This window comes from Lactuca virosa, chromosome 4 (assembly GCF_052849685.1).
Source record: "Lactuca virosa cultivar CGN04683 chromosome 4, Lactuca_virosa_CGN04683_v6, whole genome shotgun sequence".
NCBI classification, from domain to species: domain Eukaryota; kingdom Viridiplantae; phylum Streptophyta; class Magnoliopsida; order Asterales; family Asteraceae; genus Lactuca; species Lactuca virosa.
The window spans coordinates 416,197,382-416,210,792 of NC_136429.1; positions in this window are offsets into that span (position 1 = coordinate 416,197,382).

The window sequence follows — 13,411 nt, forward strand, 5'->3', positions numbered from 1 at the left end:
ATTTCATGGTTCCATTGGAGGATATTCACAAGGATGACCGCCTGAATTATATTAAGATACCGGTAACGATTCTTGATCGGAAGACGAAAGCCTTGAGGAACAAGGTTGTTGAGTATGTGAAAGTCCATTGGCAGCATCGCAAGGGTTCTGGATGGACGTGGGAGCCGGAAGATGAGATGAGCGAGAACTATCCAGAGTTATTTGGAGCAGCGGACTTCGAGGACGAAGTCTGATTCAAGTGGGGGAGAATTGTAACACTTAAATTTGGTAAGTTTCACATTTAAACCCTTTTTATCAAACTTTTCATTTTGGTCCTTAAGCTAGTACGCGGAGCGTACAGGGTGGTACGCTTAGCGTACTAGCCCGAAGTTGATCGCAGATTCTATCCACGTAGGCTGGGTGTACGTGGAGTACGCATGGCGTACGTGAAGATTAATGAAACGCTAATTTTTAGGATTTGCACCCTATTTAAACCTTATGATAGCCTCATTTGGTCATGTTTAGCCAGCCTCCACCATCCTTTGTCTAGAAATCGAAACCCTAGTGTGTGTTTGTGAGTTTTGAGCCTTAAGAGTGTTTGTTGGTGATTTGTAAAAGAGAATAAGAAGATGACCATTTGGAGAAGTGTCTTGAGCTTGAAGATTTGGGGTTAGCTCAGCATTTGCAAGATTTCTGAGGTAAAAAGCTCACATCTTGATGATCCATGATTCTAGATCTAGTTATATCCTTATTTTATGCTTTTTGATTCCTTGGAGTGGTTGATGAGCTTCTTTACTCACTCCAGAAGTTATGGTGTTAGATCTAGGCTTCTTTTTGTCCCCTTATTCATAAAAATACAAGCTTTATGATGTATCTTGGACCATGCATGTGTTAAGACCTTGGTTAAGTCCTTTCTGAGCTCATGAGACCCATTAATACATGCATGTGTGTAAAGTTTCCAACTTTACGTGAAAAGTCACCCTAAGGAATCAGATCTGAGAGTTTGGCTTAAGTCTCAGTGGATTAAGTGCTTAATGAAGTAGAGTGGTCCACTGGGGAGTACGTTGGGCGTACCAAGCTGGTATGTTGTGTGTACTAGCCCTAGAGGGTGTACGCTAAGTGTTGGGTTTTAGTTCAAAAATAGTTTCTTAAACTTAAAAATATGGCAACGGAAGACTTTAATTTTTGAAATAACATAAACATCTTATACCCACCAAGGGTCCTCTTGCGAGTTATAGAAAGATTTAAACACCAACCAAAGAAGAGGTGAAGAAATAGCAACCTTTGTAGTCCTTTGGATCCTCTTGGGAGGCTTGAAAGTTGATGAAGAATATGGAACATTTGAGACACCAACAATGACTCAACTTGATGTAGATGCTAGTCCAAAACTCTTAAACTCTTAAGCTTGAAGTTCATAACCAATATGAACTTCAAGAGAGCAAAAGATATACAAGTATTCTTCAATAACTCAAAGCAAAGAAGAGATGGAGAGTCTCCCATGGAGCTCTTGGCTATTAGAAGAAAGAATGAGGCAAAAACTTCAAGAGTGGATGCCTCATATTTATTGTTGAGAGAAAAACTTGGAGACACACTTGAACAAAAGTTAGAACAAGTATATTGCGGAATAGTTAATCTCAAAGGATCTAAAAGCTCAACAATAATATAGTTAGATGGTTAGAGAGTTAGTTGCGGAAAAGTAAAGAAATAGAAATGACAGCAATTGTTATATCAAGAATACACTTAAGCTGATTCATAACAAGGAATGCATTCACTCCAAGTTAATAAGGAAGATCAAGCTTAGTGATTAAGTCAAATATGACTTGCTCCAAAGAGAGATTATGATCAGCAGAATTATGATAAGATTTAAGTAAGAAGCGATGAGTGAAGAAGGATCGAGAGATAACTTCAGAATGTATATTCAGATAGAATGCATAAGTTATCGGTGATAGAGTGTATTCAATACAGGAGAATAAGTCTCTATTTATAGAGACTCATAAATACACTAGATTACATCTCTATAAGCAGTCGTGCAAGGCATACTGGACAATAGAGTGTATTACAAAAAAGACAAGTAAAGTAATCTAGCTAAGTTGACTGCGGTAGCTGACTCCGGTTGCTGATGCTGATAAAGAGACTGACTGCGGGTGCTGAAGTGGCTGCGGTAGCAAAGTTCAAGAGGGTCACTTTTATGATTCAACAATTTCTCCCTAAGTGACCTCTTTAACTTCGGTTCAGCTATCAAGTTTGAGGAACTTGATCAGAATCCACCACAATTTCCTGACGTTTTCCAGCCATGTGATTCTTCTTGTGATCTCAAACTTGACTTCTGCAGTAGTATGCTTTGATCTTTCAACTGCGGTCCGGCAGATGTCAAGTTGTTTCTGGTGAGGCGATGCATGGCAGTCATCGGAATGAAATATTTGACATTGTCAGTCTTCCTTTTGAATATGACTCCAAGTTCAGGAAAGTTTGTTGCGCCTAGAGATCTCTCTTGAAAGCCTTCGGTAGGCATAGGCACAGGTTCAAGAGGTGGGAGATCAAACTTCTTGAAGATGGTGGGGTAGATATCCGCATCTATTTTGGCGAAATCGCAGACAGTTTTCTTGAGAAAGGTGTTGGCCCTTTCCAGCGCAATCTTCATCTTGGGGTGCTTCTAAGACTTATTTTGAAATACCTTGGCAATGAGGAAGATTTCTTCCGGATTCATGCAAGGGAAGTCTGCTTGGCTGCAGATGTAGTCATGTTCCCTTCTTGTCAGGGTGTACTGGATGTATTCAGCCTTCATAAATTTTCGGACTTTGTAGTTCTTGACTGCGGATGGTCTGTCGTTAGACCATATGTTTTCGATGGAGGAGGCATGCTTAGCATAAAAACAATTTAGTCTCTCAAACTCCATCGGCAGTCGTTTGTAATCTGGAAGGCTCTGGTCAAACTGCTCAAATATAGTGAAGTACTTGGCATTTGGAGAAATTGGTAAATCCCAGTACCCGTCTGATGGGGGTTCAGCGTATGTGAGGTGGGGTCGGTAGTCTTCATCCAGCAGCCTGCGGTGAGGATTAATCCAAGAATTGATCAAGGACTCATCCATCATGGTGTCAAACCCGCATTCTCTCCAAATTAACTCTACCAGCTTGGCTGCTTTCCAATCATGCTTTCTTTGGGCGGTGGCAGGGGATTCTGTGGTGCTCGGAGAAGACATGTTTTCAGCCAAGTTCTTGAAGTGCGGAGGAGTCTCTGGCTTTTTGGGAATATCCTTTGCATGTGAAGTGTGAGGAGATCGAGTATGTTGAGATGGTTGTGGTGAAGGCTGTGGTGTGGGAATTTTTTCAGTGATGATGGGGGGACTCTGATGAATAGATGGATCAGAGTGATGGACTTCTTCTTCTTCTTCACTTCCCCCTCTTGAGGGATGCAACGGAGGAGCTTCCTCAAGCCATTGCTTAAGTCCATCAACCTTGGCACAGACTTCTTGGAATTGAGCTTTTAGAGCTTCTGCCAATTGTTGATTGTTAGGTGTGGAGGAGCTGAAGAGTAGCTTGTGGATTTCCTTAGTGAGTTGGAGGATCTCTGGACCGTGAAAGTTGGAGGACAGGGATTTCTGCAGTCTATTGATGGTGGCGTGAAGAACAGAGATAGTGGACTCATAAGCAGTATGAGTCTCATCTATCAATTTCTTAGACTGAGAGGCTTGATCCGCGATGGCCGCTTGGAGATCCGTTTTGATTGCGGTCACCTCAGAGATGAGGCGTTCCGCTGCAGCCATGAATTCCTTATGGTCAGCCTTGCGGTTGTTGTCAAGGGACCGGATCCCCATCTCTACTTTGAGAGAGATTCATTCAGCAGCCATGCGTTCCCTTGTTTCCAAACGTTCTATTCTTTCAATCAATGACTGCGGTCCTGGGGTGTCTTCAGGTTGCGGTTGAGTAGGCTTGACCGCAGCCAAGATCTGATCGACTTTGGCTTGAAGGCTTAGGAACTCTTTTTTGGAGACAACATTCTTCTTCTTTTTCTTCTTCTCTTTAGGCTTGGAACTCGAATGATGAGAACTGCTGGACTCCTCTTCTTCTTCAAACATCATAAGGTCATCTTCTGAAGGGTTTGGCTTGTTGACCTCTTGGATACCGTCATCATCAAGACCGAAGGTTGGAGCAGAGCTGATTTCAACTGCGGATCCTTCCTCTTGTGATGGATTGACTGTAGGAGTGGGAATTGGATTGGGAGTTGGAGTAGGAGGGACTTTGGAGGTGCCTGCGGCTGCACCTGAAGCTTGAGCTTTTAACATTGTTTCAGCCATCTCATCCATCAAAGCTTGAACCTTTTGAATGGTGGCTACGGTACTGGCATTGCTGATGGCATTTGCCCAATACTTAGCCACGAGCTGGATTTCCTGCTCCTTTTGCTGCTGCTGCTTGATCTGTTGTTCCTTGCGGGCTTGGAATGCCCTTCTGAATGCATCATACTTCTTTTTCTCTGACTCGGTAACAGGTGTGTACCGTAACCATGAGTCATTTGAATCGTCTCCGTCAAATCCTGAAAAGCGCACCGAAGTGTCCTTCGGGTCCACGGATCCTAGCACATTTGTGCTCACCGTGCCTGAACCACCTGTAAAGGATGTACGCAGAGTAGGATTTCCTGAGCTTCCTCGGTCTCCTTGACCCGTGGTCAAGTGTGGTCTCGGCTCAGTTCTGGCATGGGCGGAAGAAGTGCCCTGCGGGTGGGAAGGTGTTTGTAGTGTATGGGTGACGTTCAAAAGGATGGAGCTCAACTCCTCGGGTGAAAAGAAATGCAGTCGGGAAGCCCTGGAGACCTTAGGGTGTGCACCAGTATCATCCCCTTGGGAGTGAACTAGGGGGAGTCTCCACGATGTTGTGAATCAGACTCAGTTTCTGAGTCTGAGTGGAAAATGATGGTGGTGTTGAATGGGTGTGCGGGCACCCCAAGGACTACTGGAGCCTTTTGAGAGGCTTCAGCATAGGTCCGGTCACGCATTTGGTCAGTGGTGGTGGTTTTCTGTTTCTTAAGGATGGCAATCGGTTGCGCATCCTCAGAGTCACTATCAGATGGAGGTGTGACTGGTTTGGTTTTTCTTTTCTTGGTGGGTGCGGTTGGTTTTGGAGCCTTTTTCTTTGGGGTTCTCTGCTTCTTGGTTGCCAACTGCTTTCTTCTTTGAGAAAGATTGGATAGTGTAGTGGAAGAGGGGACTACGGTACCCTTAGGGATAATGGTTGCGGATGGAAGAGTCGGGGTAGAAGGGTATGGGGCAATACCCTCCGTAGCCTCAATGTGGTCTGAGACATCAGCAGTCTCAAGACCAAGAGAAGAAAGAATATGAGTAGGGAGTCTGCGTATCGGTCCAAATACAGTTTGATCAAAATAAGGGTTGTACCTTTTAAGATCCTTAGTGACGAAGAAGTTGATGTCACTACCCATGTCTATTCCAGCGTCCGCATGTAGGTCTGATATGCAGAGAGACCAGAATCTTGCAAATGTGAGCTCGTTTGGGATCTCCTTCGGGTTCTCCTTGGGAATGTATTGAAGGAAATCGTCCCATAGGATCTGCCCGTAGTTGACGTCGTGTCCGGTGAAAATGCTCCATACTAATTCCAAAAGCTTTAGTCCCATGTTGTCAATGCCTCCGGTTCTGCCGGATAGACAGCGGATGACAAAGTGACACACGAATTGCCATACCGCAGGCAGTTGGTTCGTCTTGAACTCACCAATCCCTCGAATTGGTTTTTGATATCCCATCTGGTAGAGGGCAGATGTGACGTCAGCCATTGATGGTGAGAAGATTTTGATGGAGGGATGAACCAGAAGGTTAATGGCTGAGAGGAACTTTTCTTTGGACAAGATGACCAAAGAATCGTTAATGAGGTTGAGGTGAACTTCTTGGGGGTTTTCCAGTGGGCGATAAGCAGAAAAAGCACATTTGAAGAGAGTAGAAACTGGAACAACGTCTGTAAATGCATCGAATGGGCCAAACAGAGGGTGGTTCTTGAGAAACTTGATCATAAGCTTGATGGGAGCATTATATGAAGTATGATCTTCAAATATTGCTCGAAAATTGCTTGATGCGATTGTTGGAGAGTCGGAACCGATGGGATTCGCTGAGCCTGAAGCCTTAGATTGCTTCTTTGATGCACCTGATTTCACCATTGTAGGAGCTTGAAGGTTTTGAGAAGAAGTAGAAAACAGAGTGCTTGAAGGTTTTTTTTTTAGAGAGAATAATCGATATTCAGAAAGCGTAAAGTGAATTTGGGGAAGAAGATAGGTTTATAAAGGAGGGGGTGAAAAGTTTTTTATCCCTAGGTAAATGGTAAAGATAGGGTAAAACGTCGTTTGATATTTGGGGGGAAACTCTGAATTGGGATTAAATCTCATCCACAAATAATTAAAACGGTTTAAAAAAGATTTGGAAGATTTAGTAAAAGGGGTTTTCATTTAATGAAAAGTCAGGCCTCAATCGATGTGTCAGGTGATCGTGGGGGTGATGGGAGAGGAAGTTGTAACGGATGGGACGTATTAGGGAGAGGAAAGGACAAATTAAGGATGAGTTTATGGGAAAACGTTCTTTTTGTCATCATCCCTAAAATAGGTCTGACACAGGTTTATTCAGAAAGGGAATGAGACAGTTTCTAAAGAGAATGTTTTTTTTTGTCTTTAATGTTTAACTTAATGAAGGATCATTAAATAGCACACAAAGATTCAAGGGTTGATGAAACAGTTGAGAAATTATCACGATGATCGCGGATGGAAACTTCATTGCGGTTGGAAACGTCATCGCGGATGGAAATTTCATTGCGGTTGAAAAGTCATCGCGGATGGAAATTTCTTTGCGGTTGAAAAGTCATCGCGGATGGACAAGGAAAAGACTGCAGTGAGGAACTGAGGAGAAACACTTGTACAAAGATTAGTAATAACAGACAATAAAGACCCATGAGAGATAAGTATAATATATAGTTGCGGTACCTAGACTGCGGTACCATAACGATCTATCATAGATAACTCTTAATTAGAACCGCAACGGAGACCAAGGATGGTCTGCGGTAGCTAACAACTCAATAAGAATTACGGGTCTGGATTCATCATTCCTAACATTTGCAGGAAGGTGTTAAGCTTTGTGGAATCGAGCTTTTTTGTGAACACATCAGCAATCTCTTCATGAGAAGGGACAAAGATGAGTTCAATGTTACCTTTTAAAATGTTGTCTTTGATGAAGTGATACCGTAGTTCAATATGTTTAGTCTTGGAGTGCTGAATTGAATTGTGAGAGATAGCAATAGCACTTTCTGAGTCACAATAGATCGGTATCCGCAGCATTCTATACCCGTAGTCCATTAGTTGAGTTTTCATCCAAAGGACTTGAGAGCAACAACTGGCTGCGGCCACATACTCAGCTTCTGCAGTAGAAAGAGAAACACAACTTTGTTTTCTTGAAGACCAGCTGACAAGTCTTCCACCCAAGAATTGACATCCTCCTGAAGTACTTTTGCGGTCTAATCTGCATCCGGCATGATCCGCATCTGTGAAAGCTTGCAGGCTGAAGTCATTGCATGCAGGGTACCATAGACCAAGAGATTTGCTTCCTTTCAGGTACCGTAGTATCTGTTTGGCTGCGGTCATATGTGACACTTTTGGGTCCGCCTGATATCTTGCACATACACCAGTTGCAAAACAATGTCTGGCCTGCTTACGGTGAGGTACATCAAAGAACCAATGATACCTCGATAAGTCTTGTGATCCACAGATTCGCTTGCGGGATCAGCAGAGATCTTATAACCGAAGGCCATGGGGACCTTAGCAGAAGAACAGTTGTCCATGGAATATTTCTTTAAAAGTTCAGTGGTGTATTTCTCTTGATGAATGAATATCCCTTGCGGAATTTGTTTCACTTGAAGTCCTAGAAAGAAATTGATCTCTCTATTCATGCTCATTTTGAACTTGTTGGTCATGAGCTTAGCAAATTCATCCACCATGCCTTGATCAGTCGAACCGAAGATGATATCATCCACATATATTTGTACAAGCATAAGGTGGTCACCATTAGCTTTTCTAAATAACGTGGGGTCAATCACTCCTCTCTTGTACCTGGATGAGACGAGAAATTCAGAAAGAGTCTCATACCATGCTCTTGGGGCTTGCTTCAGACCGTAGACTGCTTTTTCAAGCTTGTAGCAGTGGTCTGGGAATTCAACGTTTTCAAATCCTGGAGGTTGCTGAAGATAGACCTCTTCTTTTAGTTCCCCATTGAGAAAGGCACTCTTAACGTCCATTTGGTGTACCTTGACGTTCTTGTGGGCTGCGTATGCAAGGAAGATCCGGATAGCTTCCATGCGTGCTACCGGAGCATACGTTTCATCGTAGTCAATGCCTTCAAGTTGACTATACCCCTTTGCAACTAGCCTTGCCTTGTTTCTGACTACCGCACCAGATTCATCCAGCTTGTTTTTGAACACCCATCTAGTGCCAACAATGGAGTGACCACGTGGCTTTGGAACGAGCTGCCAAACTTTGTTCCTTTGAAATTCTTCTAGCTCTTCTTGCATTGCAGCTATCCAGTCAGGTTCAAGCAATGCTTCTTTGATCGTTCTAGGCTCTATCGAGGACATGAATGATGCATAGTGGCAGTGATCAGATAGGTCCTTGGAAGATCAAGTCTGGATGCCTGCGGATGGGTTCCCAATGATTTGACCTGGTGGGTGGTCTTTCGTCCATACATGAAGACGGGGTTGCAGATGATCAGCAGCTGCGGTAGAGGGAATATCTTGAATATCAGAAGAAGTTGCGGTGGAGGATGGCAGTTCCCCCTGGATTTGAGAACATCCTGCTGACCCATCTTGGTTTGTTGGAACGAGAGTGGAGATTTCTTGAATGGTTGGGAGAGGTTCCCCCTGGATTGCTGATGGGAGTTCCTCTGGAACCTGAGAAGGTTCCCCCTGGACTGCGGATGGGAGAGTGATAATCCTTGGATCGGTGCTGGTGTCAATGTTTTCTATGATTTCATCATCCGAATCCGAAGATACGTTTGATGGTATAGCTTCTCTATGGGTGGGACTTTGAATAGCATCAGGTACTGGAACATCGACGGTTGTTGCTTGATCCGGAGTGGAGCTTTCCCCCTCAACCGGAGAGGTGAAAGTATTGAGAGATGCTACTTCAGATAGAGATGGTCCAGAAATATCAGCATGTTGTTGTTGAGCTGCGGGTGACACAAGAACTTCGGATAGTTTCGCCGTTTCAATAGGGTCGAAAAGATCGTCATAATTGACTTCAATTAGATTTAAAGGACCTGAAGAGGCAGGAATATCACTTTCCATTATTGCAGTGGTTTCAGTGGATGGAGGGGCGTTGCGGATGTGAGAATCATCAAATTTCACATCGAAGCTTGATCAGCCTTGTACGCCTGATGAGCACTCGATAAGCAACCTTGTTAGTGGAATAACCAAGGAATATGCCTTCATCAGACTTCGGTGCAAATTTGTTAAGCTGATCGCGGTTGTTGATCACGAAACATCTACAACCAAAGATATGAAAGAAGCGAACATTTGGCTTGCGGTTGTTAAGGCCCTCATATGGTGTTTTATTGAGGCGTTTGCACACAATGCTTCGGTTTTGGACAAAGCATGCGGTTGCTACAGCTTCAGCCCAGAAGTAGAGAGGAAGGTGGGCGAAGTTAAGCATGGATCTGGCTGCTTCTACTAGAGTGCGGTTCCTTCTTTCAACTACTCCATTTTGTTGCGGTGTATATAGGGCTGAGAAGTTGTGAGTGATGCCCTTTGACACCAAGAAACTGTTGAGAAGATGATTAGTGAACTCAGTGCCATTATCACTGCGGATGCGTCTAACTGGAAGCTTGATCTGAAGTTCGATTTCTTTGATGAAGTTGATGAAAATCTGCGGTGTCTCTGATTTGAGTCTGAGAAAGAAGACCCATGTGAAGCGTGTATAGTCATCAACAATAACTAGTATGTATTTCTTGTGGTGGAGACTGACTACGATTGATGGACCGCAGAGATCAATGTGCAATAGCTCCAGAGGTTCAGAAATAGAAGAGTCCATTATCAAAGGGTGACTTGCTTTGGATTGTTTACCACATTCACAAGCCGGACAGAGAGTATCATTGCTGAATTTGAGAATAGGGAGACCGCGGACTAGTTCTCCGGTGACTAGATTGTTGATGTACCTGAAGTTGAGATGAGCTAGCTTGCGGTGCCATAGCCAGCTGACTTCGGATACAGCTTTGGATAGGAAGCACAACTACGGTCTACCAATGATCAGAGAGACATCCAAAGGGTACATGGTACCTTCGGATCGGGGTTTGATCAGGCATGTGTTTCTGTCACTTGTCATTACATAGCAATATTGATCATCAAATTCAACACGATGTCCTGCTTTACATAGTTGGCCAACACTGATGAGATTGTTTTTAAGGCTTTCTACATAAGCAACCTTCTGAATGGAAAAGTTCCCCGTAGTGAGAACACCGTAACCGCGGATGACACCATTCGCATTGTTGCCGAATGTGACATTTCCACCATTGCATATTGGCCTGAAATCCCGAAGGTACTCTAACCTTCCGGTCATGTGCAAGGAGCAGGCACTGTCAATTAACCATTCATCTTCTTGTTCCTCCTTGCACAAAGCCTACGAATTACACGGTTAGTTTAGGCATCCAAACTAGTTTGGAGCCTGGGGCAACTGGGTGTTTGATCAGATCTGGAGTGTTGTGAGTTTTGGAAAAAGTACTAGGTTTCTGACTCTGATTGGATTTGACATAAGATAAATTCTTCTGACAACTAAACTGACATTTACAAAAGGAGGTTTTGTTTTTTGTTCTGACATTATGTTTGGTCAGTGGTTTAAAGGATGAATTGGACTTGTTACCGGTCCGAGGTGGGTAATTCCTGACATGAGTGTTGTTGGATTTCGAAAAAGTACATTTTTGAAAAGATTTTGCACATGTAGATTTCTGAGTTCCTTTTGGTGGAGTTGGTAGAATACCCTTCCATTTGTTGAAATTTTGACGTGACTTTAAAAGTGTTGGTGTGGGTAAAATACCTTTCCATTTAGGATCTTTTGAGGAATAGACCTGAAAACCATTGTTTTGAAAAGACTGAACACCCCTTTTTGTTTTGACAGAGGAAGCAGGAGTGACTTTTGAAGCTGGACTTTCCTTTTTGTTTGTTTTCTTGATAGGAGAGTTTTTTGACATGTAGTGTGAGAAAACAAATTTTTCTGGACTCTTGGACTTAGGAATTCTGACATGCTTCTTATTTTTTGAAAAACTTTGTCTGTTTGTGCCTCGAGATCTAATTTCCTCTTTGAAGCCCTTTTTGGCCAAGGATTTTGGTAAACCGCAGTCATTGATGTTCAACTGAGGTTTCCTGGAATTCTTAGGATAATTTTGAAAACGTGGGCTTGAGTCATCCGAACTTGAAGATTCTGGGATCTGAGAGCATTGTCCCACTTCAAAGTTCTCTATAGGTAATTCATGATGAATCGCCTGAAGAGTCACAGTTCATTTTGTTGAGGACTGCGGTAGTGATGTTTTAGCTACTGCAGAGTAAGTCTGAGTTGAGACTGAGGTGGGACTTTTGTGAGATTTTTTACTGCAGTGATGAACTGCGGTCTGAGGACAGAGGTGGAATTAGATCACATGTGTGACCTTCAACAACGATTTCTTCATCAACTACGGATGATGTTTGAGAATTTGGATAAACGGTGCCACAGATAGGAATTAGATCACATGTGTAACCCGAAACCTCAGGCGCTATTTCGTCAATGACACAGTTATTGCTTAGACTATGCAGTCTACCGAAGTGAGTTTTGATATCTTCGGGAAAGGTTTTGTCATTGACAGGGAAATGAAATTCTCGGTCCGGAGGGACATACAGTCTGTCTTTGTTGAACTGGGGTGAGGAATCCATTGCGGTAGGATATCCATTTGACCAACCCTAATTGTATGTATTGTCCACGGTTCCATTGTTCACCAAATTTTCAATAGCTTCACTTTCATTAAACAATTTTTCAATTAAGAGATTTAAGCGTACAATTTCACTCTGAGCTAAATCTCTCTGATTCAAAGCTATCTCTAATTGGGTTTCACTTAACATTCTTGCATCTTTTTCTAACTCTAAGTCCTTTTCTAACATAGCCATCTTGAGTCTTTTGTTATCTAGTCGTCCTCTTACGTGGAACATCTCTTGGGACGCAATGTTCTTTTCATCTAAGGCTTTGTTATAGTCTGAAAGGACGGCAGCACACGTGTTATTAAGATCATCTATGTAGGGTTGACAATCATGCATGCTATAATTTAGAGTTTGGATCATGAGTTTTACCTGTTCGACGATGCTTAGAGTTCCATCCTTTGCCATGTAGCAGTAGTTTTTGTTCAGCATTGCAGGCTCATCAGCATCCGCACCCGCGGTGGCTAGCATGCAGATCTTTCCTTTGTTTTTGACACTGCTGATGGCTTCATCTTCGTCTCCGGATGACCAAACTTGATGGTCTCTTTTGACATGGGCTACGTATGCCCTTGCCTTTTCAGCCTTTTCTTTGTCTTCCAATTCTTGAGCCATTCTGAGGTAGAATGCTCTGTCTTTCACTACATTGGCCTTACAATCTCGTGCAAAGTGATTCTCTTTGTTGCATTTGTGACAAATTACAACATCAGTCTTGTGTTCTGAGGGAGTACCGGAGTCAGTGGTTTGAGGAGACTGCGGTACCTCCTTTGGTTGATTATTTTGAGATTGCGGTGGTGGATGAGAACTTTTGGGATATCGAGAGTGGTTATTCTGGGAACCGAAGTTACGGTTGAATGGAGGTTTGTTGAACTGCTGATTCTTGCGGAAGGAAGGAGGGGGTAGACGGTTGAACTGTTGGCTAACCAGAGCAATAGCCTTTTGAAATTCTTCTTCATCATCATACTCTGAATCAGCTTCGTATGACTGCGGTGGAGTGTCATACGATGAAGAGTAGGGTGATTGCGGTGGAGCTTGTGCTATGAGAGCAAGTGGTCCTCCGAAGTCAGCGTAATCCTTGAGTACGGTGGATTCTTGTGCTTGCAGCTCTCCATAGAGCTTGTAGAGTGACAAAGAGTGAATCTTTCTATCGCCTTGGACTATCATCTTAGCCGTAGTCCAATGTCTTCCCAAACCATTAAGAAACTGAAGATTAGTTTCATGGTTACTGCGGATGGTGCCCGCATTGGATAACTTGGTGACTATCAGGTTGAATCTTTTGAAGGAGTCTTCCAAACTTTCACCAGTATGAGCTTTGAAGTTGTTGAACTCATTGAGTGCGGTAGTAAGCTTCTTGTCTTGTGCTTGTTCTGAGCCTTCGTACAAATTCTTGAGAACTTCCCAGATCTCTTTTGCTGATTTGCAATTTATGATAATATCGAAGTTGTCAGGAGCAACTCCACAGGAGATTT